This window comes from Anser cygnoides, chromosome 17, assembly GCF_040182565.1.
Source record: "Anser cygnoides isolate HZ-2024a breed goose chromosome 17, Taihu_goose_T2T_genome, whole genome shotgun sequence".
NCBI lineage: Eukaryota > Metazoa > Chordata > Aves > Anseriformes > Anatidae > Anser > Anser cygnoides.
In genome coordinates this window covers 3,533,929-3,558,593 of record NC_089889.1, presented here as the reverse complement: position 1 = coordinate 3,558,593, position 24,665 = coordinate 3,533,929, and the positions used below count along the sequence as shown (strand labels likewise).

General features: G+C 47.6%; 1 protein-coding gene across 11 annotated transcripts in view; it reads left to right on the top strand.

Annotated features, from left to right (window-relative positions):
• PITPNM2 (phosphatidylinositol transfer protein membrane associated 2) overlaps positions 1-24,665 on the top strand; it is a 132,862-nt gene that overhangs the window by 13,281 nt on the left and 94,916 nt on the right. For 10 of the 11 annotated variants that reach the window (XM_066979225.1, XM_066979227.1, XM_066979221.1 and 7 more), the window contains exon 2: positions 1,659-1,758. The exons of the other annotated variant lie outside the window; for it this stretch is intronic. The gene's annotated coding sequence lies outside the window, so the exon portion shown is untranslated. The remainder of the gene's footprint in view (positions 1-1,658; positions 1,759-24,665) is intronic. 11 annotated transcript variants of the gene reach the window in all.

Here is a 24,665-nt window from a genome sequence, read left to right as displayed (position 1 = left end):
ATTAATGGTCCCGAAATGTTACTCATGCTTGCTCTTCCTCCAGGATGAATCTGACCCGTGCGAGCACTTTTATTTTTTGGCGTTGCTGTGCAGGAAGGTACAAGCGTAAAGAGCAATCCCACTTTTTACGTTATTTTTTTTAAGTCTTGATGAGACCTAAATCTGTTGACTGAGGCGGGGTGTCACAGCTAAAGGTACCCGTGTTTTCCAAAGGTTCCAGGTCCTTTGGTTCACGAAGCAGTGTGCTGGTGTTATATTTTTTTGTAACCCTTTGTCTCTGGGTGCTGGTCTTACAGGTTGGATCTGGGTCCCAGCAGAGGGGTTGCACTGAGAGGTACTCAGCTGGTCCCTGGCCGTGCTAGCACCGCTTTTCTCCCCGTGGAGTGTGCGAGGGAAGGGAAGAGGCCTTGTTCTTGTTGGCATTTCAAGTCCAGGCCTTTTTGCCTGCGTGCGGACCCGGATTTGCATGTTGTAGTGCAAACCACAGCTCCTGCTGTCAGGAGGGATGGCTGCGCCCGTCCTCAAAATGGACAGGAATATTGTGGCCCCCTGGCATCAGGGGGAGGCTGCAGGTGCTCCGGTCCCTTGTCCTGCTTCCCTTCCCCCCACCTGGGTGACAGCGGGGGCAGAGGGACCGAGGACAAGACCGAAGGCAGAAATAAAGGCCGAGGAAATTAAGAAGACCTAAAGGATCTTGAACGTCCTTGGGAGGATTTAAGAGGGGGGAGCGCATGTGTGCGTGTGTGACCCGAAGTGCTCGCCAGATGCTGTAAAAGCAGCATTAAAAATAGTTCCCTGAGGTTGCTGGTAACGACGGGACTCTGCCTGGAGGAACCCTGCAGAGAAGCAGCGTGCTGCCCGGCCCGGCGAGGCAAATCATGCGAGAGCCCCTCGGCTCCCCTGACAAAAGCAGCCCTGAAGGGAAGCCGGTGGCGGCGAGACGAGGCGTAAGGGGCCACCTCGGCCTGGCGTCTCTCAGCTCTGAGCTGTGTGGGTGCTGCTCCTTCCTACCCTGCCCTTGCCGTCCCGCGGGCCTGGCCCCGCCGCGGCGAGAGGACTGGGGGTGGCTGCGGAGGCAGCTCCGTCTCCGGTTCCGCTGCTGGGACGTGGGATCCTGCCCGCTCCCCGGGGAGCTGTCTGGAAGAATGCTGCTGTGTTGATTTTTTTTCTTTTTTTTTGATTTTAATGATTATTATTTTTTTTAATTTTCCTCTGGAGTGAGGTCTGTGGTGGTTTCCCCTTCGTGAAAAGCATTCACAAAAAGCTACTTAAAAGGGAAGTGCTTTGGGGGGAAGCTGTGATATTGTGCAGAGAGAGCAAACGAGTGGTCAGTGCGGTGTGTGTGTGTTTTTCTTCTCTTTTTTCTTTTCTTTTTTTTTAAATTTCCATGAGTTAGAGATGGCGATGACTCATAGCTTGGAACGCACTTTAAATCCCTGAGGTGCTCATTGCCGCCTACCATCACGTATTGAATTTCTGACATACCGGAGGGATGTCTGCAGAGCAACTCTGATGTGCAATTATAAAATGTTGTAGCTGTATGTTGTTTGCATAGGAGCCATTAGCATGGTATAACTGTGAAAATAATGCAGCTTTATTCTTGCTGTTGATTTCCCATGGGCAAAGCAGTTAAGCAACTGTGCTTTATCTTTCTTTAGGATGTTGACACATGTGGACCAACAGTGACATCCTTTTCCAGCACTGCTGTCTTTGCTCCCTCCTGCATTCAGAAGCATCTAGAGAGATTTTTTGCAGAAGGTAGGTTCTGGCAGTTCAGCTGGATGGCTGTTCTTTCTCTCCTATACTAGAAAAAGAAAACATTTACATGTTACTAGGGAGAATGGTAATGAGGCTGGTGGATACTAGCTTGCTGGCGAGAGAGGGGATTAACCTTAGCTTGGGTTCCACTTGAATATGCGCCGAGGGGAAACGTGATAAAATGGAGTCTGGAAGAATGGCTGTACGAGTTGCCTTTGAGAAGGGCTTGGCAGTTACAGGACATGGTTGGCTTAAATTACGTAGACATGTGTTGGTGATAAACCTCTTTTTGAGGAAAACTCACGCTCCCCACCTTTTTCTGCTCAGTCAGTGTTCTTGTTTGTTCTAAATCTTTCAAATAAATAGATCAAAAGGGGAAATGGCTGTGCAGGATGTGCAATTAACATAAACTTTGTGTGTGTACTTAAATATTTTGTGGGTCTCCCCCCCGAAAAAAAACACCAAACACAACACTTAACCTTATTGCATTTTATTTGTACTGAAATAAACAGCATGCAGCCTCTGGTGCTGCCATAACGTTGCTGTTAATTTCTACCTCCCTTTTTTTTTCCCCATGTCCGAACTTCTAACTTGCTTTATGTTTCAAGAGGATTGCCATGCAAATCTTCCATAGTAGAGTGTAGATGGGGAAGTGAGTACCATGTGTGTTCTTTTTTTTTGAGAAGTAAATCTTAAGAGTTTTTTTTCTTTTTATGAATGTATGTACCTGCTACTCCCTTGTGCTCTAACCTCTGAAGTATTGCTTGTGGGTTCACTGTGTGCGTCTCCAGCTCTCACTAAACCTCCTTTGTGTGAGTTCTAGAAATGTGTATCACACTCCTAAATCTGTGCACAAAATTAGTGGCTGAACAGGAATTTTTTTCAGTAGGTGGGGTGTCAGCCTTTAGACTAGCAGAATGGGTAGTTCTGCGTCTTACTTTCCTCCATTGAGTTTCTTGCCACTTATTTTCTTCCCCTCTGTCAAAAAGTGTTTTTAACTGTTAACTCCACCAAAGGTTTCTCTTTGCAGTGACATGGTGATGTAGCAATTTTCCAGTTTTGCTGCAGGATGCTAAAACTCAAAATTCCCAACTTTTGGTGTAAGAGTAATGGGTTGCAGGGAAGAGCAGAGAAGGGGTAAATGAGTTTGGATCTGAGACTGCTCACACATCAGACTGAGGAAATCCAGAGAAATTGAAAACGCGTTTCTGAGTTGCAGCAGTTATGCTGAAACCACAGTGACACTGGCTTTGTATTAACATGCAATACCTGAAATCCTTGAAAATTAAGGGTCACTTGAATACTTTAATTATCTCCTGTCAGCAAATTGGCTCCCAGTGAATTCATTACCCTTCCCCGTGTTGATTCCCTTCCTGAAGCCTCTCTTAGCATCAGCAGAGCCCAGGGCTGGCTCGAGTAGGCTGCTCACAATGCTGCAGCTTGTCCCTCGGTGGGATACCTAATTTTCTCTTGAGAGAGCTCGGCAGCTTCTCTTCTGCCCACTGCAGCCCTGTGGTGGAGCTGTGGACAGGTCTCTCCGGGAACAGACGCCGCTGTCAGCAGCTTTACCAGAGGAGTTGATGTAGTGGCATTAATTGCCATGTGAATTTGTGCTCCCGTGCTGAGGGAGGACATCTCTGTCTCAAAAACTATGCCTCCCTTGCCATAGATCACTCGATGTACCCTTGCTCCCCTGTAGGGTGTTGTAGAGGAGAGCATTTCTCTGTATTAACGGCAACAGCAAAGAACCTTAATCCTTAGCGATGTTTAAGGTTCGCTTTGCTTTGGGACTGTGGCATGGCACTTTTCACTTGCCGGAAGGACTCAGCACTCCGCAGGGCTGATCTTCCTCTCCAAGAGGTGCCCGAGTGGTTGTTGAGAGCCTGGGCAGGTGAGGGGAAAGTGCCTTCAGTGTTGTTCCCAGCGAAACGAATCCGTGCCGCTTGCATCGCTGGAGAGCAAGTAATGTCCCTGGATTGGCAGGTGAGGAACATAAGAAAAATGGGTTTTAAACGTCATGAGGGAATGCAGCATTCGTGAAAACAAAGGGCTGAATAACAATCTCCACAGCGCAGGAAAATGCTGTAGCATTCTGTCAGCGTCCCAGTGCAGCCCGGAGGCTTTGAAGCAGGACCCAGCAAAAATAACGGGAGGACGGTCCTCTGGAATTCATCCCTGGGAGTATTTTGCATGGAATTATTTCAAAAACCAGGGAAGTGACCTGAATCCCTGGCACAAGCAGAAAGGCAGAGCAGGGTCTGAACGCCTGTGATGCTCCTATCGTGGCTGTGGGACCGCAGCGAGAAGCCGGCTTGTGGAAGCAGCATGATAAGGGGAGGTGGAGGGCGCTGATGCAGCCGTGGAGGCGCCTGCACCATCCCTCAGCATCCTGCCTCCAGCTGTCAGGGACACTGCACTGCCTCTGTCTCCTCCCTTCCTGCAAGAGCAGAAGCTGGATGGGATGAGTGAGTGCCTCCCCGTCAGAAGAGGCAGAGCCTGGCTTTCCTCTCCCAGAGCCCTGTACCCTTCTACGTGGAGACAAACTGGGGCAAAATTTTACTTTTTCTCTGCCCTGTGCTTGTCGGGGGCCTTGGTGCATGACCTGTGACATGACAGTAGTACCCCTTGTGAGGGCTGGCTTTAAGGAAACCGACTGAATTCTGTGCAATCTGTCATCAAGTTGGATCCTTTGCATACTGCAAAACACTGTACAGTTAGATCGAGGTGATAACACTTCAGAAAGCTGGGTGAACGCTGCTGCCGTACCGGCAAGGAGGGCAACCCTGTTTGGCAGCATAACAGCACTACAAGCGCGGTGTTCCCGTACCTCAGTGTGTAAAGGTTACGGGTTAGGGTGGCACATGTTATGGGGCCAGGCTGCTAGCAGGTCAGGGAGGGGGACTGGGGGCCTTGTACGGGTAGGAGGTGGTTACAGGTGAGCTGAGTTAGACCTGACAGTCCAGGTCGTAAATATTTGGAAAGGCACAGAAATATCCCTATTAAAAAAAGGTACTCTCCTGAATGGTCTGATGTGAAATTTCTGGTGGATCTAGGGTGGGTTTTCTTTTTTTTTTTCTCGGTCATTTTCTTCCTTTTTATAATAGAAGCCCTAGACGTGAGGAACTGTTTGGACATGCGTATTTAACTGGGAGGAAAGAGCTGTAACACTGGTGTGGCTCTAACCACAAACTGACGGTTTCCTGCTGCAAGTAACTTTCTATAGACCTAAACCTCGTTCGCTCGTGTTTGTCTGCGCTGTTTAAATAGCTGAGGCAGATTCCACTGCTTCTAGGCTGCTTGTTTTTGATGAAGGCTTTGTTGTAGCAGTTTGGGGGGTGGCAGCATGAAGAGAGATCATTAGAGATCTAATAAAAATTCAGGGCTGGTGAGGTCCAGAAGGCTTCTGTATCTTCAGATCTTGTGTAACAGAGAAGTCAAGAAGCAGCACCATTAAATGTGTCAGAATGGCTTTGTAATTATATTTGCATGCATAAAGCTGTTTATTTCTGGGTTGATAGGATGTAATCACATGAACCTACATGCCTGACTGAGACCTCTTCATCCAATATTTCCATGGCATCGTTACGTGCTTCTAATTCTCCTCCCCTTCCCCATCCTCCTTCCCTGTGATGTGTTAAATATCACGGCTGCAAAAGCGAGAGCACGTTTCTCCCTGCTGTTCCCATTCCAGCTGGAAAACTCGGACAGATCCTTCCCTTGTGGTTTGTGATACTGTAAATAAAGGCTTGGGAGGTCACACGTTCTCCATCTCAAGTTATTTTGATTCCGGTGCTGGAATGGTGTGGGGGGGTAAGGGATCAAAAAAAGCAAAATCCCAAATTGTTCTGGTTTATTGTGAGGAAAACAACTCATTATTGTAAGTGAAAGCAGTTGGAGAAAAAGAAAGACAGTCTTTGAGTAAAGCTGAGAGTTGGAGAATTAGAGTCAAGCATTTCAGAGGAATCTCCTATTAAGCTTTGAATGAAAAGTCACCTACAAGGGAGAGGTTCTGGACACCACGCTCCTGTGATCTGGTGCTGTTCCTGGATGCTTCCGAAAAAATTGCCTAGCTTTAAAGGCATATTGACAGGACTCTGTAAGCATATTGGTGAGTAATTTTACTGCTGTTCATCATGAGTGAACAGCATTAATATGTTAAGTGACCTTTGAGCATGTGAGTAAAGTGGGCTTTTAAATACGGGCCTGAGAATTTCTGCCCGTGGGTCTCGCTGGCTGTGATGCATCTTGTGGTTTGGCCGGTCTGAGTCGTTGCTGACAGCCCGGGGCAGGACCCGATGGTCTGGGGCACGGTCAGTGGAAAATACATCGCGCACACCCGCTCCAGGCACGCGGTGCGGTTTGCGATTCTGCCCCGATTGGCAGCAGGCAGATGGGTTGCGGTGGCTGCTACGGCTGCGTTTCACGCCTGGTGCCCTACATCTGGTGGGCTTGGTCTCCCCAGCTGTGTTCCTTTCCACGTTGGTGTTCAAGGCTTTGAGCGTTCACAGAAAACACTGCTTAGGTTTAGACTTCTGTTTCATATTTTTTGATTTTGACATTTGTACAATCCTGGTTAGGTTTTACTAAGAAATGAGCTCAAAACAAGGTCCAGCGGCCTTTATTACTGGCTGGTGGTATGCAGAGTATGATTAATGTTGGCTTACCGGGGAGAAATGAAGAGTTACTGGCAACTGTGTCACTTCTTCTGTTGAGTTTTGAAGAGCCTTTTCCTGGTAAAGATTTTTTTGTTACTTTTATCAAAACAGGATATAAAATGTGAATATAATTTGTCACTACAGAGCTTGCATTTACCTTGACACTACAGAAGTATTTCTTTTTCCATAAACTATTACATTCAGAAATGCACAGCAGGAACAAAAGAGAAACTTTCCACATCTAGATGTTAATCTTTGCACAGGATAGTCTTTTGATTCAATAACTCTTCTTGCTTGATCTTCTTTTGCATTTTTTTCTTTAATGGGCACGTGACATATGGACATAAAAAAAAAATAATGGCCCAATTTCACCCCTGCTGTAGCTCATTGACGTCATTAAAGCTACAGCAGGGATGACTTGGCCCAGATTCTTTTTTAAAAAAATAAGACCTGATGAACGACCCCTCATGGAAAAGCTCTGTAGAGAAGGTTGTCCTGGGCATAGCACAGAGGAGGTGCTATGTAATTTGTGATAAAATTCCCAATGGCAGCCTTCCCGTGAAGTGGGGTAGGACCCTTCCTGAAGGGGACAGGCAGCAGGACACGTGCTTGCAGACTCGCTTTCATGATGCCTTAGCGGCATGGTAGAAAGGGATGGTTCATGAAGTGATTGAAGGCTCCTTAGAGAGACAGATCAGGGTGGAGACATGACTTGCTGGGAAGTTTTCAGAGATGGTTTCCATCTTTTCCAACACACAAGCGCAGTCTTCGGGACGTGAAAACATGGTTGAAATGATCTGGGAGAAACTTGCCTTGAGCAGATTTTTAGGAAGCCAGTTTGTATCTGTTCTGACTCCTACAAGCCAGTTATTTCTTATTCCTTAGCGCTGCCCAGAGGTAGCGGTCCCTGCCACAGCCAAAGGACGCATGGGCAAGCTGTTCGCCATCTGAGCGCGGCAGCTCTCTTCCCTGCAGGGGAAGATGTGCAGGATGCTCCCAGGGTCGGTACTTCAAGGTAGCTCTAAGGTGCTACAAACTGCACAAGAATATAATAAATTCAATCTTGATTTAAATGCTTAGTCTGATTTAAGCCAAAATACCAGTTCGAATCTGAAAACAGATAAAAAAAAAAATGTGAAAGGTTCTTGCACAGCTATTGACTGCTTTTCTTTTTACTGAAGTAGGGGTAGCGATTCACGGCTGGGAGTTCTGCACATCTTTACACTAACTTACAAAGTGAACACTTTGCTCACGTTTACAAAAAACTGCAGGAAGAAACGCTCTTTAAGGAGCAGTCATAGGCCCCGAAGCTGTATCTGCAGTGGCTGAATGCTTGATCACTGTTTGCAATGCCAGTATTAGTTGCCGAGGGCGTCTTTAACCTACTCAGCTGAATTTTTAGTTCTTGGTAGTAATAACTATCTGGCCAAGACAGGTTCTCTGGCAGTTAGTCCAAGAAATCAGATATTTTTCTGATGCCAGACTCTTCTGGTCCACTGAATATTACTGCAAGAACACAGAGTTCCCAAGAAGGAAAATGCTTACTGTGGTTTTGGTGACAGTTGGAGCTGACTCGGGAGAGGGAGAGATGGAGCGAAAAGCACTTCTGTCTGCTTGTAAGAGCACATTCGTTTTATGGGGCTGTTAAGTGGGAAAGTTTGCTGCAGTCGAAAGCCAGCATCGTGTCAAAGTGACATTGACTAGTATAAATAGTGAAGGGGGAATTAGATCTTCAGAATATATTCAGTCTTTTGATTAGTCATCCAAAACTCTGCTGGTAAGACGGAAATAAATGTGGGTTTAACTTGTTAAATGTCCTTCTAACTGTGAAAGAGCCAGGACAACCAAGTATTTAATTCACAGTTTCCAGTGAGACCTCCCAGGGGCTGCCAGCAGGCTTCCCAGGAAGAGCAGTAATGCCAGGGGAGGTAGAGGTGGGGGAAAGGTAACTGAAAACTGCTGCCTTAAAGCCTTTGGGAAGCAAAGGATGTTTGGTGTTACGCAGATAAGAGGGATGTTAACTTGTTATTGCATAGAAAACACCCTTATTTGCAGAAACTGTGCTCCTTGGAGCTTCTCTTTCCTAGTACTGGTTTCTTGCACTCATTTCAGGTTGCCCTACGTTATTGTTTAGAGTCTTATTGCACTGCTACTGAGGCCAGAAGCAAAACTCCATAGACTTGAGCAGAACCCGCCCTAGGACTTTAGATAGGTGGAGCCACCACACCTCCCTCCGAGCCGACGGACGGGCAGCAGGGGCTGGCCGTGTATCCAGAGCCAGTAAGTGCTTATTGCAGAGAAGGGTTAGAGCGTGAATTCTACCCGAGTAAGAGAATGTACGGAAATCCTGAGATCGTGCGTCTTTTTGACTGGCCCACAGCAGTTAAATTCCTAGAAGCAGACCACCCGTGGTGGGTCTTGGTGGAGTACCAGCTCCCTGATTTAGGAATAACTTAATTTCTGCAGCATGTGGTACAGAGATCCTTGTCTTAATAGTGAGGTGTGCTTCCTTTGGCTCAAAATCTGGTTCTTAGGAAGGTGTACAGCTGTTAATGGTATTAGCAAGCAGTTGTGTTGCATCTGTATACGAAGCACGTCTGCTCCCCTAAATCAGTGCTGGTTTCCCTGCTGAAGACCGAGCAGAGCACGTCTCGCGCAGTGCTCGGGAGCGATGCTGGGAAATCGCGTGCTGCAGCCAAGTTTGGTTTATGTCCCGTGAAACATCAGCGTGGGGATGTGCACGTGGCTCGGCTGTCCCCGGGGTGCCTGCAGGTTATCAGTGAGATAACCCTAGTGCTGAAAGCGCTGTGACGGGTGCGGCTGACCGGCTGCGACCACTTCTGACTGCGTGTCGGCTCGAAAGCTTCAAGTGGAAGTGATCCAAAAAGCGCCACTTCTCGTACTGCAGAGCCTACTGCCACGGTGAGTCTGCTTCACTCCCCGTGCCCGGCACCGCTGGCTGTGAGCAGGCAGAAAGCTGCTCCAGCAGATCGACTGACAAACCCTCCTGCGTATCCAGTTTGTTTGTGAAGAATGATGACTAAAAATCAATATGCAGATCAGGAGCGCTCCGAGGATCTGAAGAAAATCTTCATGCTGTATCTGCATCATCCCAGCAGTCGTGTTTGCCTTTTTTTTATATGAAAAAAAAGAGGGTAAGAGGAGGGAGATGCAAATACCATATTTATTCAGATTAGAAAGGAACGTGGGGAAGGAGCCCTAGAGAAAAGGGGAATGGCCCTATGCTGAAGGAGAACTTTCGGTTTACTCGACTAGATGGGTTAATCTGCTCTCAACAATTTGGGCATTAAGCTCCAGAGCAATAGGCTCGCTTCAGGCCATCACCTACCAGGTGCTGAGGTTCCCCTGGGTGCTCTCAGGTCCTTTGGGGTTTGGGTTTGCTCTTAAGGACTGAGGTCGAGTAACAAAGAATGATGGAAGGGAAGCTTTCAGCCAGCACTGTTTGTGATTATATATGAACTGTCTAAGAAAATAATCTTGAAATTAATTTGCTCCATTTCCTTGATCAATGGCTCTAGTTTGGGTACTAATTCTTCTGTATATAGCTCGAATGCAATCTACCACTGAAAAGTTCTTTTTTTTTTTTTTGATGAGGTTTATTTTGATGGATTATGTTTCTAGGTAACTGCTGAAGGTTATTTCTGGGAAAGGCTGCCAGAACGCTTATTAACACGTGCCCAGACCCAGGTACAGGCCCTTCTGAAAATTTGGCTGTTCCTGTTTAACCTCAAAGAGGGGCAGGGACTGTGCTGAAGTGTGCGAGTCCTCCCAGTTCCCTGCCCACGCTGGGTCTGGAAATAACTCTGTCAATAGTAGAAATGTCACAGCAGGAATGATTTGCTGGATGTGCCCAATCCCATTCATCTAAATGAGCTGTGATCTTGGATTTAACATTCTGTTTCATAGCTAAGATAAGAGGCACATGAATTAGATTATTGCTGGAAAAAATAGAGGGGTGCTGATATAAATACTTCTGTGAGGAGTTTAGCAAAGCATTAGCAAGTCTTTTTATATTTATGAACAGCAGTGGTCAAAGTACTGTCTTGCAAAAGATGCTTTCCGCATGATACCAACTCCAGTCATTAAAAAAGCATGAATCAGATTAAGAAGTGTAGGGTTTTCGATTTGCCTCTGAGTCCTCAGATGTCAGCGCAAGCTTTAATCAGCCGCTGGTGAGGAGCTACCGCGTGAGGTGGGAGCAGGGGATGTGGGCAGAGATGCTCCTGTTGGGGTGGTTTAGGGTCTCCCAAGCCCTTGGGAGCTGACTGCCCCCCAGCTGCTAACCCTTCAAGGATTTTTGAGCCCTCTTGTCCCTTTTGCTGCCCCATCAGCAGCGGCCAAGGGCATCCCTGTGGCTTGTGGAGCCAGCAGCTGTGGTGACCGTGACGCCTCTTAGGCAGTTGTTTCATGCTCTTCTTTCAGGTGGACTTTATCAGTACTACTTTCTGTCTATCCCAGTAATTTCCTCTGCATGTGGAACAAGCTTCTTGAGCCATTTTTCGTTTCATGTCACCCTTTTGGCCCGTGCTCCCCATTGCTTTGAGCACCCTGCTGCTTTTTCCTGGGGCTCAGGGGACAGGCTCTGGGGGAGATGCAGAGCTGGGGCTGACAAACATTAACATCTCAAAGGTTTTTTACATGCAAAGATGTCATCCACTGTAATTGTTGGCTCTCTTCTCTCAGAGGCAGCGCTGAGCAGTTCTCTCCCTCCCCTTGCCTTCTGAGGACACGGATGCTCAGTCTTGGCCCGGTACCAGCGCCTGCGTTGTGCGGAGCCAGGAGCAGCGGGGCAGGGAGGGTGTCCCTTGGCAGAGCCGTGGTGTGTAGGGCACTGCTGCCCTGCAGAGCCCGACTGCGATAACTTGGAGGGGCTGGCCCAGTCCTCTGGGTGCGCTGGAAGGGCTGCGGAGCGCTCACGCCTGTGTGATGGCTGCTTTCTGCCCTTCGTGGCCAGGGACGGAGGAGTTCCCCAAACAGGATGGCAGGAAGTTCAGGAGGTGGAAGGCAGGAAGGAAAATTACGGTCCTGGGCTACCACGGGCGGAAAAACTGCTCTGGCTTTTGAATTTGATGTGGTGAGGCTTGTGTTTGAGTTCGTACTGTGTTCAGCAGTCCCTGCCGCCTCTCTAGGCAGCTGTCCTCAGCCTCACCGTTATCACCGGGGCTGTTTGCTAGCGATAAAAGCCAAGATGAGGAAGGCTGGGGTCCAGATACTTGGGAAATAGACAATGCTTTCATTTGGGCTTGTCTCTTTCATGAGATTGTTGAGGTGGTATGTGGATCTGCTTCCTTAAGGACCTAAAGTGTGCTTTTACTGACTCCTTGGGCTTTGTGAAATGATGGAAGAACATCTCCAAAAAATAAAAATAAAATAAAAATTGGGAAAACTTCCCTCCTCACTTCTTAGTAGCTGCCTGTTACGAATCAAAGTAACTCCCAGTGCCGTTCTCTTGCTCTTAAATGTAAGCTAGCTAATATCGTGAATAAAAGTTAACTTAATCGTACTGTTGCTTGGAATAAAGTGGCTCTATCGTTGCCAAACCTCCTGCTGCCGGTAGCTCTGGCAGCGTTGTGCCCGGCAGAGGCCTGGTGATGTGCAGGTGCCGCCTGTTCCGTGCTGCGACCAGCTGAGAGCGGCCTGCCTCTAGCACGAGGGCAGGGTTTGGGTAATGTAGCCTCACGTTAGCAGCCTTTAAGGGAAAGCAGCCAGCATTCTCTAGCTTCCAGGGCTTGCACCACGGCATTCGTGAAGGCTGTGCCACCTCCTAGCTCTCCTTGCCTGCTGTCCCTCCGCCCTGTCGGAGCCCAGCATTGCAGCAGAGCCCGGGTGCCCGCCGCCTTTGGCGGCCTCGAGTCGAGCGAGTGCCCGCGTGTCGCCTGGGCTGTGCTCAGCTCACCCCGGAGCTAATGGGCGCCGCTTCCTGACGTAAAAGCAGCCGAGAAACTCTAGCCAGGGGCTAAGCTACATCAGGCTGCGCTTTCAGAGGTTAAGCTGATTGCAGATCTCTCATAAATAAATCTTTCTGTATTAATAAATGAATGCCTGCGACGGTTGCTTTATTATGGTGCACGGAAGCTTTCAGAAAGAAAAATTTCCCGAATGAGCCATTTGTGCGGTCTCCGCTGACTTTTGAAGATCGGTGTCATTAATTGAATTCTGCCCCCTCCCTTAGAAGGGAGCGCGCGCTCTTTGCTCGCACATGCACTCGATGCACTTGAAAGATGTGTGGGAAGATAGAAAACATGCCGAGCTAGTCGCCTTGCCCCTGTGGCAGCTGGGTTATCGGGTTGTTTGGGGGAGAGTGGGCAGCCTGTCAACGCGATTTTCTTACACTCGGGTCTTTCGGAGCGGGAAGGCTTCCGCGCTGAGGCTCCTGTAGAGTTGTTGCTTGGCTCTGGAGACCTGGCTAGGTGTCTGCTGCTGACTCATCCTTCCTGCAGATCTTCTCCTAAAAGCAAAATGCATCGTCCGTAGATTACGAGCAGCCCCATTCTTCTTCCTACACGGAGTGATACCGGTTGGAAATCGATCGCACCTTATCCAAAGCATTGCAAACGTAATAATTAAGATCTACTTAATTTCTGTGCTTGATAGGTGGGGAGACGGCAGCGTGTTCTTTGAGACTGTGCTTTGTCTTTTGAAAATAATCTTACCAATTTTACACAAATGCTGCGTCACAGCCCGCCCTTATTAGCCACTGATTAGGGGGTCCTTTGCAAAGTGTTGTCTGTTGCTGACATAATTTAATTAATATGAAACCAATGAAATTCCTATGGAAACAAAACAGGAGCAAATTGAATACCAGATAAATGCGTGTTCTGGACTACGAAAGTGAACACAAAACTAATTTCTTAATGGGACCACTAGAAGAGCAAACAAATCTACGGAGCTGTGGTTGTGTGCCTCAGCTAGAAATGTGTGTTTGTGGATATAATTAAACTTCAGTTAATAACATATTGTCCTCGGTCTTGGCGAAGAATGGGATTTGGGCTGTAGCTAAGTGCCCGAAGCGTTCTGCTAGATTAACTTCTCCGTACAGCTGGCCTAGGGCTTTCGTGGCACTTGGGGATTTGGGGTGGCTGGCTTGCGTTTCGGCTCGTTCCTCGCGTGGCTCCGAGAGCGTGACAAACCCTTTTGTGCAGAGGGATGCTGGAGAAATGGGCTGCTGGCCCCATCCCTGACCCGCCGTGGGAGGCAGTGGGCGAGCTGGGAAGGCAGCCTTCAGCAGCCGTGCGTGAGGAAGGGTGAAGTGTGAAGGTGATGCTTCATGATTCACTTTTTGCATTGCAAATCCTGTTTCGTAAGTAATCTGCTTCCACCGATGCATTAAATGATTTATTATCTCAGGGCTTTTCTTCACCCTGGAAAAAAACAAAAGGCGATCAGCGTTTTTTTAAAGCTCTGCGCTGAATATTATATGATTAAGTTGTAATTTTGAAGTGACGCATTTGGGCACATAATTTTCAAGACCATCTTTGGTTTCGGGGATCATAAATGCTGGTTCCAGCTGTAATGAAGTGCTGGGCTACTTAATATGCTCCTATCATTGTGTGTGTCTTTTGTTCAAATTATTAAATCACGGTAGCTATGACTATAATAACGCGGTTGTTTTATGTCTTGGAACAGGGGAAAATAATTTTATTTAGCAGGAATAATGCAATTGTAACATGCCTCTGGGTTGGAGTTAAAGGGGGAGGTGGTGCAGGTGGCTGGCAAGCCAGCGCTGCTCTCCATGACTTTCCGCAGAAATTCCACTGCCGTGGAGCCGCAGTGTGTTCGTTCGTGATGGGACGGCTCGTGAGCAAACACCGGGGTGTTGAGGAGTGGAAGCAGTAGGAAAATACTATGGCTGTGAGATGCCAGCCGTTACAGGCAGCAGCTCGGGTAAGTGGCTCAGACAGGGGCTGAGCACTGGCTGTGAGATGCCGGCCACCCCGGGCAGAGCACTTCTTGGCACCTCTGACGGCCGTCCGCAGGTAAGCAGCCGGCTGCCGCCGTGGTTTTACGAAGCACGGTGGCAGGGAAGGACTCCGAAATCCTCTGGTGCAAAATGCTTTGAAAATAAAGTGTTTATTTCCCCTTTTTGAAGGGGAAAGGTGCATTATGGTTTCTTGTGCAGTCATCCTGATTCCAATTCAAATGTAATTTGATAAATGAAGTATAAAGGCCCAGGGAATGACCTCCTGTAAAATACAGAGCCTGAATCATTTGAGCTTTAAATCTTGCTCCACATCTCTGTGTTTCCTGCTCGTGCTGTTCATTAAAGTAGTCTCCTGTGCCCTGTTGTTTTGGGGTTGATAATGGATAGCTAAGTGGTGCAGGCTGAAAAGAAGGCTTCTGTATAAATAAAGCGCTGTGCTTTTCTATGCATAAAGTGCCTTGTGGATATAAGGGGCAGAAACCCTTCTGATTTCTACTCCTTTGTGTCTGTAGCTGGGCCCTGACATGAATTTGTGCTCTTTGCCTGCCCTTCAATACCCAGTTCCTTGCGGCTTCCCTTCCTCTCGCAAAACCTTGCGCTTCCGTGGCCGCAGGGCAGCCTGTGGTTACTTTCCAAAGGGATTGTGAGGATTTTACGAGCTCTTGGAAACTCAAGGGTGTGACCAGCTTACAAGTGAGGGTGAAGGTTTTTTTTTTTTTTTTTCCTCTCTGGTTTGGGGCTAAACATATCTTGAATATGTTTGACACTTCCAACTGCCAGCATATCAGCAGGAATCTATTTTTCCACTGTAGATGGGTCCCAGCATAATCTGAGACTCTTGCTAGGGCTGCTTGCAAAGTTTTGCTGGTCCTTCCCTGAGGAGCGGGTGTAGGAAGCAATAAAACTTTATTAGAGTTAGTTTCTTTATTCTTGGTAAACTCCTTATGAAGAGTGTGTTTATGTATTTGAAGGAGAGTGGAACAAAAGTTGCCAGGCTGGGCTTTGCTTGAGGAAAAACCGATGTTATTCCCTGCCCTGCCAGCTCTTGGCCCAGGGCTGCTGCTTCTGCCTCTGTCCCCATGGGCGCACTGGAGCCTGAATCGAGCAGCCTGGCTTTGTCCAGGCTGCTTCTCTGCAGCAGTGTGATGTCCTGGTGGTGTGAGAGCTCTGCAGAAGGGTTGTAGGATGGGCAGTGCTCCTTTCCTCAGGCGCTTCATCGTGCCACGCAGCTGCTGTCTAGCTCTTGTCTGTACCTGGGAGGCTACGCGTGTTCGCCCCGCCGCAAGTGCAGCCCCAGGGTGCACGACGTGCTCCATCACCACCTGCTGCAAAAGTGTGAAATAAAGGGGGTTTCCAGGCATTTTGAGCTCTGGATAGGAACCTGTCGGTGCGTTCCCTGCGTGGCCCTACTGATAGCTCTGCGGGGTTTCTGCAGGCTGGCTGCCCTGCACGCGCTCTCGAAGTAGGGCACTGGCCAAGAGATCTGGGCTGGCAGCGACATGGAGCTGGCAGAGAGCAGCCCAAGCAGGTAGGAACTGTCAGGAGCTCTGGGAAATTAGAGGGGAATCTTTTTTTGTCCTTTTTTTTTTTTTGTGGGATATGCCAAGAATAGGTGATTCGGACAGGGAATACCTGGCACAGCCCGATGGCAACTTAGCCAGCTGCCCTAGCAGGATGCTTTTGCCAGGAGCCTTTGGGCCTATTATTCTTAGTGTAAATAAAGCTAACTAAAATAATTGCTACTATAAATAAAGCTAAATGAGTATGTATATCTTGAGTCTCTGACTGTGCCTTACGTGTTCAGCATTTCTTCCTTTCTACCTCTGCAAGCAGTTAATGGAGAAGGAAACGGCCAGCGGTGGGTACAGACGTCAGCCAGGCAGTGAGAAGGCCCCTAATAACTTTCTCCCAAGATGAAAGCTGCATTTGTATGGTCTGAATTTCTTTATTTTACTGTCTCCCTGGTGGGGAAGAATTACTGGTGATGATAGTTGGTAGGCCAGCTCCTGTTGGGAAACACTGAATGGGGGGTAGGACTTATTAAAGGAAATCTGTAGTAAATTCCTTGATAAGTGCTTTTTTTTTTTTCCTCTTATTCAAAGAGGTGGTTTATAACTAAGACTCCATTAGCACCAAGAGGTAATTTTGTTGTGGCAGTACCTTATTGAATGAAAGCATGGTAGTCAGTTTCTGGCTGGTGGCCTCAGGAACAGCCCCTGGATAATGCTGGGCTTTTATTTTTTTAGGGTTTTATTTTTTCTTTAAATAGAGGTTGGTGCAGCTCCTTCCTATGTAGTTAATAGAACTTCACCTTGGTGAAGCACATGTCAGTATTTTGAATTACGCTTTTCATTTGCTGCAGCCAGTTCTAGTACTCTCTCCTTTCACCCCCAGGGTTTCTAGAAGGTTTCTTGACAGATCCAACCCTTCTCCCTCACAACGCAGAGCAAAAAAAAAGACAAAGAGCTCCTCTGCGTGCTGCTGTGCCTCACCTCTCGGGTGCTGCTAGGGAAATGCGGTGCTGGTTTTTGCATAGAGTACTAAATTTAGAGGAGCAGAACTACACTGTGAAGAGGCCTGGTCTGGTTCCTGCCCACAGCTGTCCCTGCACCAAGGAGCAGTCAGAGCTCCTCGGTGTAAAACCTTCTGCACCCAACACAGGTTAACTAGTAAGGGATGCTAAGTACTCTGCTTCCCTTATGTGGAGTGGGTTTTGCTACTTCTGGCTTGAGTACTCAATAATAATTGATCTATATTTGAACAAATTGCCAAATTTTTCCTAGGGTAGTGGTAGAGAGATGTGGGAGAAGCATATAGCAAAAAGAGTATCTCAAGGACTGAGAATTGCTGCTGGAACTGAGTACCACTTAGGTTTAAAATATCTCTCGTTTGCTCAAAGAAATGGTAATGTGTTCCCAAATATCTCCACCCTAGCTGTTGTTTCTGCAGGATGGCTAATGCAAAATCTCTTCTGCTGGGGAGGAAAAAAAACGGTGAGGAAGGTCATGTGTATTTTGCATCTTCCCTCTTTTTCCCCTCCCTTCAGCCTTCAGTTAAAGCATGTTTGGGCTCGAGTCCCCTGAGCTACCCAGGTGCAGAGGATATTATGGATTCTCCATATTGCCAGCCCTAATTTTAGCTACATTCAGCATAGTTCATGCCAATACTCACCCACTTGCATTTGCACTTTTGGTAGCAGTCATTACACAGTGTGAGCTTCACACATGTGCCGCTTCTCCTGCAGCTCAGCTGGCAGCAGCGATGTGTGTTCCCCACAATAAAATAGTGGGGTTTGCGTGGGCAAGGGGCTGGTGGGAGGACGCACGCACGTGAGCAGGTCCCTGCGGAGCGCTGCTGCTCTGCTGCGCTTGTTGCAGCCCGCTGGAGGGAATTGGAGGGGGGGAGAGGTCTGTAATTCCCTTCTGCTGCTCACTGGAGTGGAGAAATGGCTCTGCGTTGCGTGTTAGGTTCTCTTGTGCACTTTCACTGTGAGAGGGCTCCCAGTCCAATTTGTCAAGGCAGAAACTTGACGTGAGTCCAAATGCACTTGACAATAGTCTCTGCTGTCAAAACCTCTCCTTCTGTGATAAAAACAAAGCTCCTGAGTAATGCTCCTCCTTCCTTCCTATGGCTCTTAGGAAAAGAAAGACTCAGCATCCTGGAGTTGTTCTGGGGAATTTTTTTTTATATTCAAAATGCTTGCACATTTTTCCCTTTAGAAATTTGACAGAGCAGCGCATTCAAAACAAAGATAGCCACAGAGAAATGATTTGGATTTATGCTTTCTTTAATTGGACCACATAAGATTTTATTTACTGATAGTGTCCAAAGGGAGCTGCAGAATATTGCAGAAAGAGTGAATGTGTCCATTGTGGTAATACGCTTTTGATAAATGCATTATGGCATAGTTATGAAGTCAGGAAGAAGCCTTAATTACTGTTATGAAGCCATTAGAGTCTAAAGCAGCAATCCGAGCTCTTGTTGCAATCGCATTTTGTATTCCTTTCACTGAAGGCCTTAGCACAAAAAAAGCGCTTGTTTTAGGAGGATAACTTCATCATTTCATTTCCTTTGCCCTTTTTAAATGGTGCAGAAGTGACAGTGGGCACTTGCGTATGGTAGCAGCGAGCTACAAGGATTCACACAAAGAAATACAACTTTTTACACCCAGCACATACGCTCTAACCAGCAGGGAAGCCAAGGCCATACGAGCTACGGACTGGTTTCTGCTAATACCCCCGCTCATGTAGCGTAAGAAAGTGCTGAACTTCTTTCTTCCATCTTAAAAAGGCAAAGAGGGTAGGATTAGTCTCCAGGAACCCTGTGTAAAGCTTCCTCTGGGGCTGGGGAAGGAGAAGGACTGCTCTCGAAAACTTTATTTTAATCAAAATTGCCGTGGAAGACCAGTCAGTGCTCTACACGTGAGGCTGATGACGCGTCCGGCCTGGTCACCTCAGCAGGGCGAGGAGCCTGCGCCGTCCTGCTGGGCTCCTCTGGCGGCAGCCCCAAAGCCAAGTGTTTGGAGCCCATTGTTCACAGACCAAAAATGTGTGCAAAATGTGTTTAGCTTCCAGGTGTTGACTGGCTTTTCATTTCTTAACCTATACAGAGGAAGACCGTTCAATGCTCAGTCACCTGTTTTCGATGCTTTGTAAATGTTTGACTCTCTGATAGTGCACTATTCATGGCAGATGTTAATTTAATAGAGTGAACTTTGTTACCTGTCAGGATATAAGCATCTTAATTTAAAAAGAGGGGGGAGAAAAAAAAAAGAAACCTGACAAAAATGTAGCTGTAAATCAAAGGTCAACAGGCATAACAGCGTGAAGGTATTGTTTGCTCAGTTGTTAAATTGATACTGTGATGCTTTCTTAAATGTAATATTTCTTTAGTGACAGGAAGGTTAAGTACAAGTTGTACTGTTACACGAAAGGAGTAATGAACCTTATTTATTAGTGTTTTTCTAAAGCTGATTGCTTAAAATAATTGCAAGTGCAACGCGGTAGCGCCAGTGCCTTTCCCTGTGGCTCTGGGAAGTGGCTGGCTGGTTTGGGCCCCTCGTGCTATTCCGGCTCCACGCGGGCTTCGTGCTGGCTCCGATCTGTCCTCAGTTTGGGATCTGACCCGTGGCTGCCTGGGGGAGAAGTGGGGCCCTTTGTTCATAAGCTTCTGGTTAAGAAAAGAGCACCTGGAAGAACCCTCTCCAGGAGCAGGTACGTCCTTGATGTACCGAGCCTCTCGGCGCGGGCAGGCCGTGGGGATGCTGCGTTGTGTTGCGGGGGGACGAGTCTCGGGCAGTGCTGTTTGTAAGGAGTACGGGATTCAGGCTCGGCAGTCGGAAAGATAATTTTAGAAATCTCAACAATGTCTGCTCAATATGTTGGAACAGTTTCTTCCTTTTGCAAAAGTGTGTTTATCTTTGCTGTGGGACAAGGTCTAGTGCGGTGCACACAGCCTGTCCCCTCAGACTGTTTTTCTGGTTTGGTTCAGTTATCAGTAATAAGCCAAAACAACCCCCCCCAAACATTTAACTGTTCCAAGGCTGTCTGTTTTTTCTCTGTTCAGCTTTCAGCATACTGAGCTGGGGAAGGTGATGATGACAAATATTACTGCCTTGTTTCCAAAAGCTGTTGGGTAAGATCTCTCACTGCAGCATCTGAAGCATTACTGGAAATATTCAGAACTGTTATAACAACATCTCTGGTGTAGTTTTTCTTTTCCAAAAGTCTTTCCCTTCCCCCTACTTCTGGTAGAAAACGCTAATTAGCAGAGAGATTCAGGTGAATCATGCAGCAAATAGTGAGCGTAGAGATGCTCCCCTTCCCTCCGGATAGCAGTGTTTAATTCTCAGTGTACTGGCAGTGTTGCTGCATTTTTCATTATGTTTGTGCATTTCCAAATTTTAAATGTTTCTAGTTATGATGGTTTGTCCTGATTGCTTGTTGGGACAGGCTTTGGTGTTCTGAAACTTGGGTCGATTTCTTGAAGCGGGGCATAAGGCATTAAAATTCTCAGAGCGCTGCGTCTCTTTACAGTGACAACGCTCCAGATGAAACCGAAGTGCTACTGCTTGCGAGGAGATAAGCTAAGTACGGCTTCCTCTCCAGAGCACTCTGCTCCGAATAGCTCTGCGATTACAATTTTTATCTCTACTTGGTTAATCCAGTACGCAGTGTTTTTGAGCTGATGTCTAACTTACAGTCCAGTGCTGTTCCACAGTTTTCTGGTTTAAGACCATCACCAGAAGGTGCCCAGAGTCGCTGCAGTGGCATTGCTGGGTTTGCATTTCCATGGGCAGGCTTGAGGACAGGGACACATCTGATGGGGGCTGCCCAGCTTGCCCTGGCCACAGTGGGAGGATTTCAACCCCCAGGGATGCTTCTCTTCTTGTGCTTGCTTTGGTGCCTGCCCTGTGGGCTTTGTTGACCAGGGAACGCTATGCAAGCCAGACTTGAAAGCTGAGACAGAGCAGTGGGGAAATGTTACCAGCCCTCCACTAATAAACCTGTGCCCTTTTTAAAATCCTCGAGAAATCTGGAGACTGTTGCAGGTGGTTAGCATGCCCCAGGCAGTGGCTCCTTTTCCTACCACCCCGTGCAGTGAGTGCTGCCATCCAGTGCTATGCATTGCAGCCCTGTGCCCACCCCTCGCCTCCTGCCCTGTCCTGGTCTGCTGGGGCTGTGTCCATCCCCGGTTTGGCTCCATCCCTTGCGGAGTTTCCTGGGAAGTGTTTCACCCCAGCTGCACACGTGTGTTAGCAGATGCTGAAACCAACCATTTGTCTTCAGGCATTTGGGGCAAACGCCAACAGAAAATGGCACAGAGGACGAAAAGTAAATTGGCCTTCTAAAATCCTTTCAGCTTTAAGTATTACAGATATAATTAGAAACAGAGGCAAGGATTATTATCCTATAAGTGCCTTTCTAGTCTGTTCTGCTTTTGTAACCTTTCTTTTTTCATCTGTCATTCTGTCTTGCTGCATTGTTTCTCCCTGCAGCCTGGCGTCTCCACCATCGTGTCCCGTTGCTGCCTTAACGCGTAGTACCGAGTCTGTTTGCTTTTTCCTCTATTTACGTCACAGCTGTCGTCTTTTGGCTCTGCATTGGTGTTCCCGTGAAGCCACCATCATTCAAACAAATAGGGAGTTCTTATCACTGCAAGAAAATAGAAAAGATGCCCTCTGCAACTGCTTGTTCCCAGCTGCCTGAGCTGGGCGTCTTCCCCCTTTGCTACTTGATAAATTAAGATTGCTTTTTAAAAAAAAAAAAGGCAAAACCACCATCAAATGCATGCAGTTGCCAACTAGCAGGTTCCCTTCTGCTCATGAGGGGCTGCATCTCACTACCCTGATGGGCTAGGGGGGAACCAAAGCGGGGGAAAACAAAACAAAACAAAAGAGCAGATGTGCAAAAGCCCCCGAGAGGGCTCATGTGGCAGAGCCCTTCCCTGCCTCTGTGCAGTGCCTGGAGCCACCTGACACAGTGTCAGGGTGCTGCTCTCCAAAGATCTTTGCTCAGGACCCTGCTGCTTTTCTTCCCCAAAGTTATCACATCAGGTGGGACTGTCCGTGGGAGCTGTGCCCCATAGCGCCTTTATGCGTGATTTTCTCCTACGCAGCTTGTGTCAGTGTTCGGTGCGTGCTGGGGATGTGCAGCAGCCCCAAGCCTGGGCTCTGAAGCACGGTGGCTTGGGCACCCTGAAGGGAATGGCAACTGCTTTTAAAACAAACAAAACTCCTAAAATGTTCTCTCTCGTTATTTCTCGCATACAACTGCGATGTTCAGCCTTACCCAAAGGGAAATCGATGGTGTGTTTGGACTCCCTGTTGCTTTCCGTGTGTGTGAGTGTGTTTATCTTGTTTAAGGAGTTGGTACATAATCAGTCTTAAAATTAACTGACTGCCTGTTGACTTGTCACCCTGTGAATGAAAACACATTGCTTGTAATTTGTTTGACATTATTCTGTCCTGTTGTCAGGCTTCTAATTACATTTAGAACATAACCCAGATGTCTGTCTGTCTCTTTCTGTCTCTATTGTTATTATTATTATTATTTATCTCTCTTATTGTAAAACACGGGAGGAACTATTTCTTTGAAGTGATGGAAGTCGATCTGTTCCTGTCTTCTCAAGAGATTAGTTCGTGGTTGCAGGTTTATCTTTTAAAAGCCTGGCTCCTTGTGAAAGGTGTGAGTTTGGGCATCCGGAATTGTTAGTCCTGCGTGACTTTGGATCTGACTTTCTGTATGCTTTAGGGGTATTGAAGCGTGTCTGCATCTGCGTTAAAATGTTTCTCTAGATACCGCTGTCTAAAAATGATCGCATTCCCCACCTTATTTATTTTTAAAGAAGAGATAAATTGCTTTTGCTTTTAGAAGATTAAAATATTAATGTATTTAAATATAACAGTGAAAGACAGGCGAGGCAGACGGGGTTGCCCTTTCAAAATGTGCACAAATGAGCAATCTCTTATTGACTCCGCTGGATAAGCACGTAATGCTCCTTGCCAACATTGGCTTTTGATAATTAGCTACGGGAAAACTCAAGCTGCTCAACGTGAGGTTTTATTGCTCAGAAGCTATCCTGTAACTTAGAAGCTGGTGGCTCTAGGAAAACTTAAGCACCAGAAGCACAATTTTCCAGTAGCACCCCGGGTCACCAATGTACTCGGAGCCTGCTTCCCAAAAGCTTTAAGCCACTTAAACATCAAGAGGCTGCTGCTTTCTTAACGGGACTTCTGAGCACTTTGCCTCTGATCCCACTTAGCCCCAGAAAAGCTCCCTTCCCCATGTGGTGGGGCTTTTTTAGCTGATCTAAATTTCCAAGGCGATGGGCATGTGTGGAAACTGTTCTCAGGTATAAGAGACTTGACTCTTGGTCCCTGAGAAGTACTTTTTTTTTTTTTTTTGGTATTGTTGATCACCAGCTTTCTTAGCTCCTGCTTGTGAAAGATTACTGTTATATTTAAATGCTGTTACCTTTAGAGAAAATAGACCGATCTGGCTGGCTCCAGCAGGGGACAGTTTTCTTCTGTTCTGCAAAACTATTCTCAAACAGAGTTCGTGGTAGGGGAGAAGGAGAAGCATGGGAAGGGCTCAGTGGGTTGCCTTAGGAAAAGAAAAACTCCAACGTAAGAATAAAAGAAATGAAGCGTGCGTTCAGTACAAGTTATATTTGTGAGGCTGGGTATAGAGACCACCAATTACTATGCGGTCCCTGCCATTAAATGCAAATACATCCCTCGTTTTCCCTCTGCATCCTGACCAACAGGATTTTAATAAGGGTGCCTAGCTTGAAGCAAGCTGTGTTTTGTGTTGCCTCTCATCTGCAGTGGTGCTTCCTGATCTGCAGCTGTTGTTGCGCAGGGCTTGGGCATGGGTTAGTGCCTGCAGTGACGGGCTCCTGGATGTGTGACTGATGGTCCTGTTCTGAATCCGGAGCACAGCTGTGAGGGATCCCTATGCCAGGGACAAAAGCCAAGCCCCAGGTTTTCGTGGTGGAAGAGGCGCCTCCCTGGAGGGACAACTGATGGCAGTGCCTGGCCCGGCCGAAACCCTGCTGGGGTTTGTGCTGGGCGGCTCGTGGTGGAGGTCAGAGCTGGGAGAAGGGCTGGAGGGAAGGATGTTGTCACTTGGAGTTCCTCTCTAATCCCTTCCTGCCTCTGCTGGCAGCTAAAGGGGGAGGAAAGGCATTTGTGCCTCTGGGCAGCCTGGCCCGAGCCCGGCTGCCTGCGCAGTCAAGGGTCTGCTGGCCCCAGCTGCCTCTGAAGATCTCGGCCTTTATAGGAGCTGACAAACAAGAATTAATTGATGACTCACCAGCCCAATAATGTCAGAAATGCTGGTTTTATTTTGCTGTTCCTGCATGTTCTTCAACCTGTAACTGCTTTATGTGGGTTTTAGCCTGGAGAGAGGTTACTGCGCCCATGTAAAGCAGAGGATGAAAATCGAGAGTATGCGCTCCTGGAAGAGAAGTGCCTGCAATGCGGTGCGATGCTCCAGGTGGATCGGTTCCCTTTGTGCAGCAGGAGGGAGTGGGGGATTGCTGAAGCCTTGCTGTGAGGAGCTGCTTTCAGTCTGAGCAGCTGGCGGAGCAGGGTTTCTCTAAAGGTGGAGGAGTGCTGGGCTTCACTTGCGTTTTCTCCTGAAGCAGCACAAACCCTGCCTGTGCTCCCTACCGACGTTTGTAGTCACAACTTCAGGAAAGCTGTCAGCACGTGTGTTGGCAGGTTTGGGGCTTAAAGTGACAAAATTGGTTCTCGGACTGTGAGGGGGATAAGTTCTTGAAATGACAGTGGAACAAGAACGTGATAT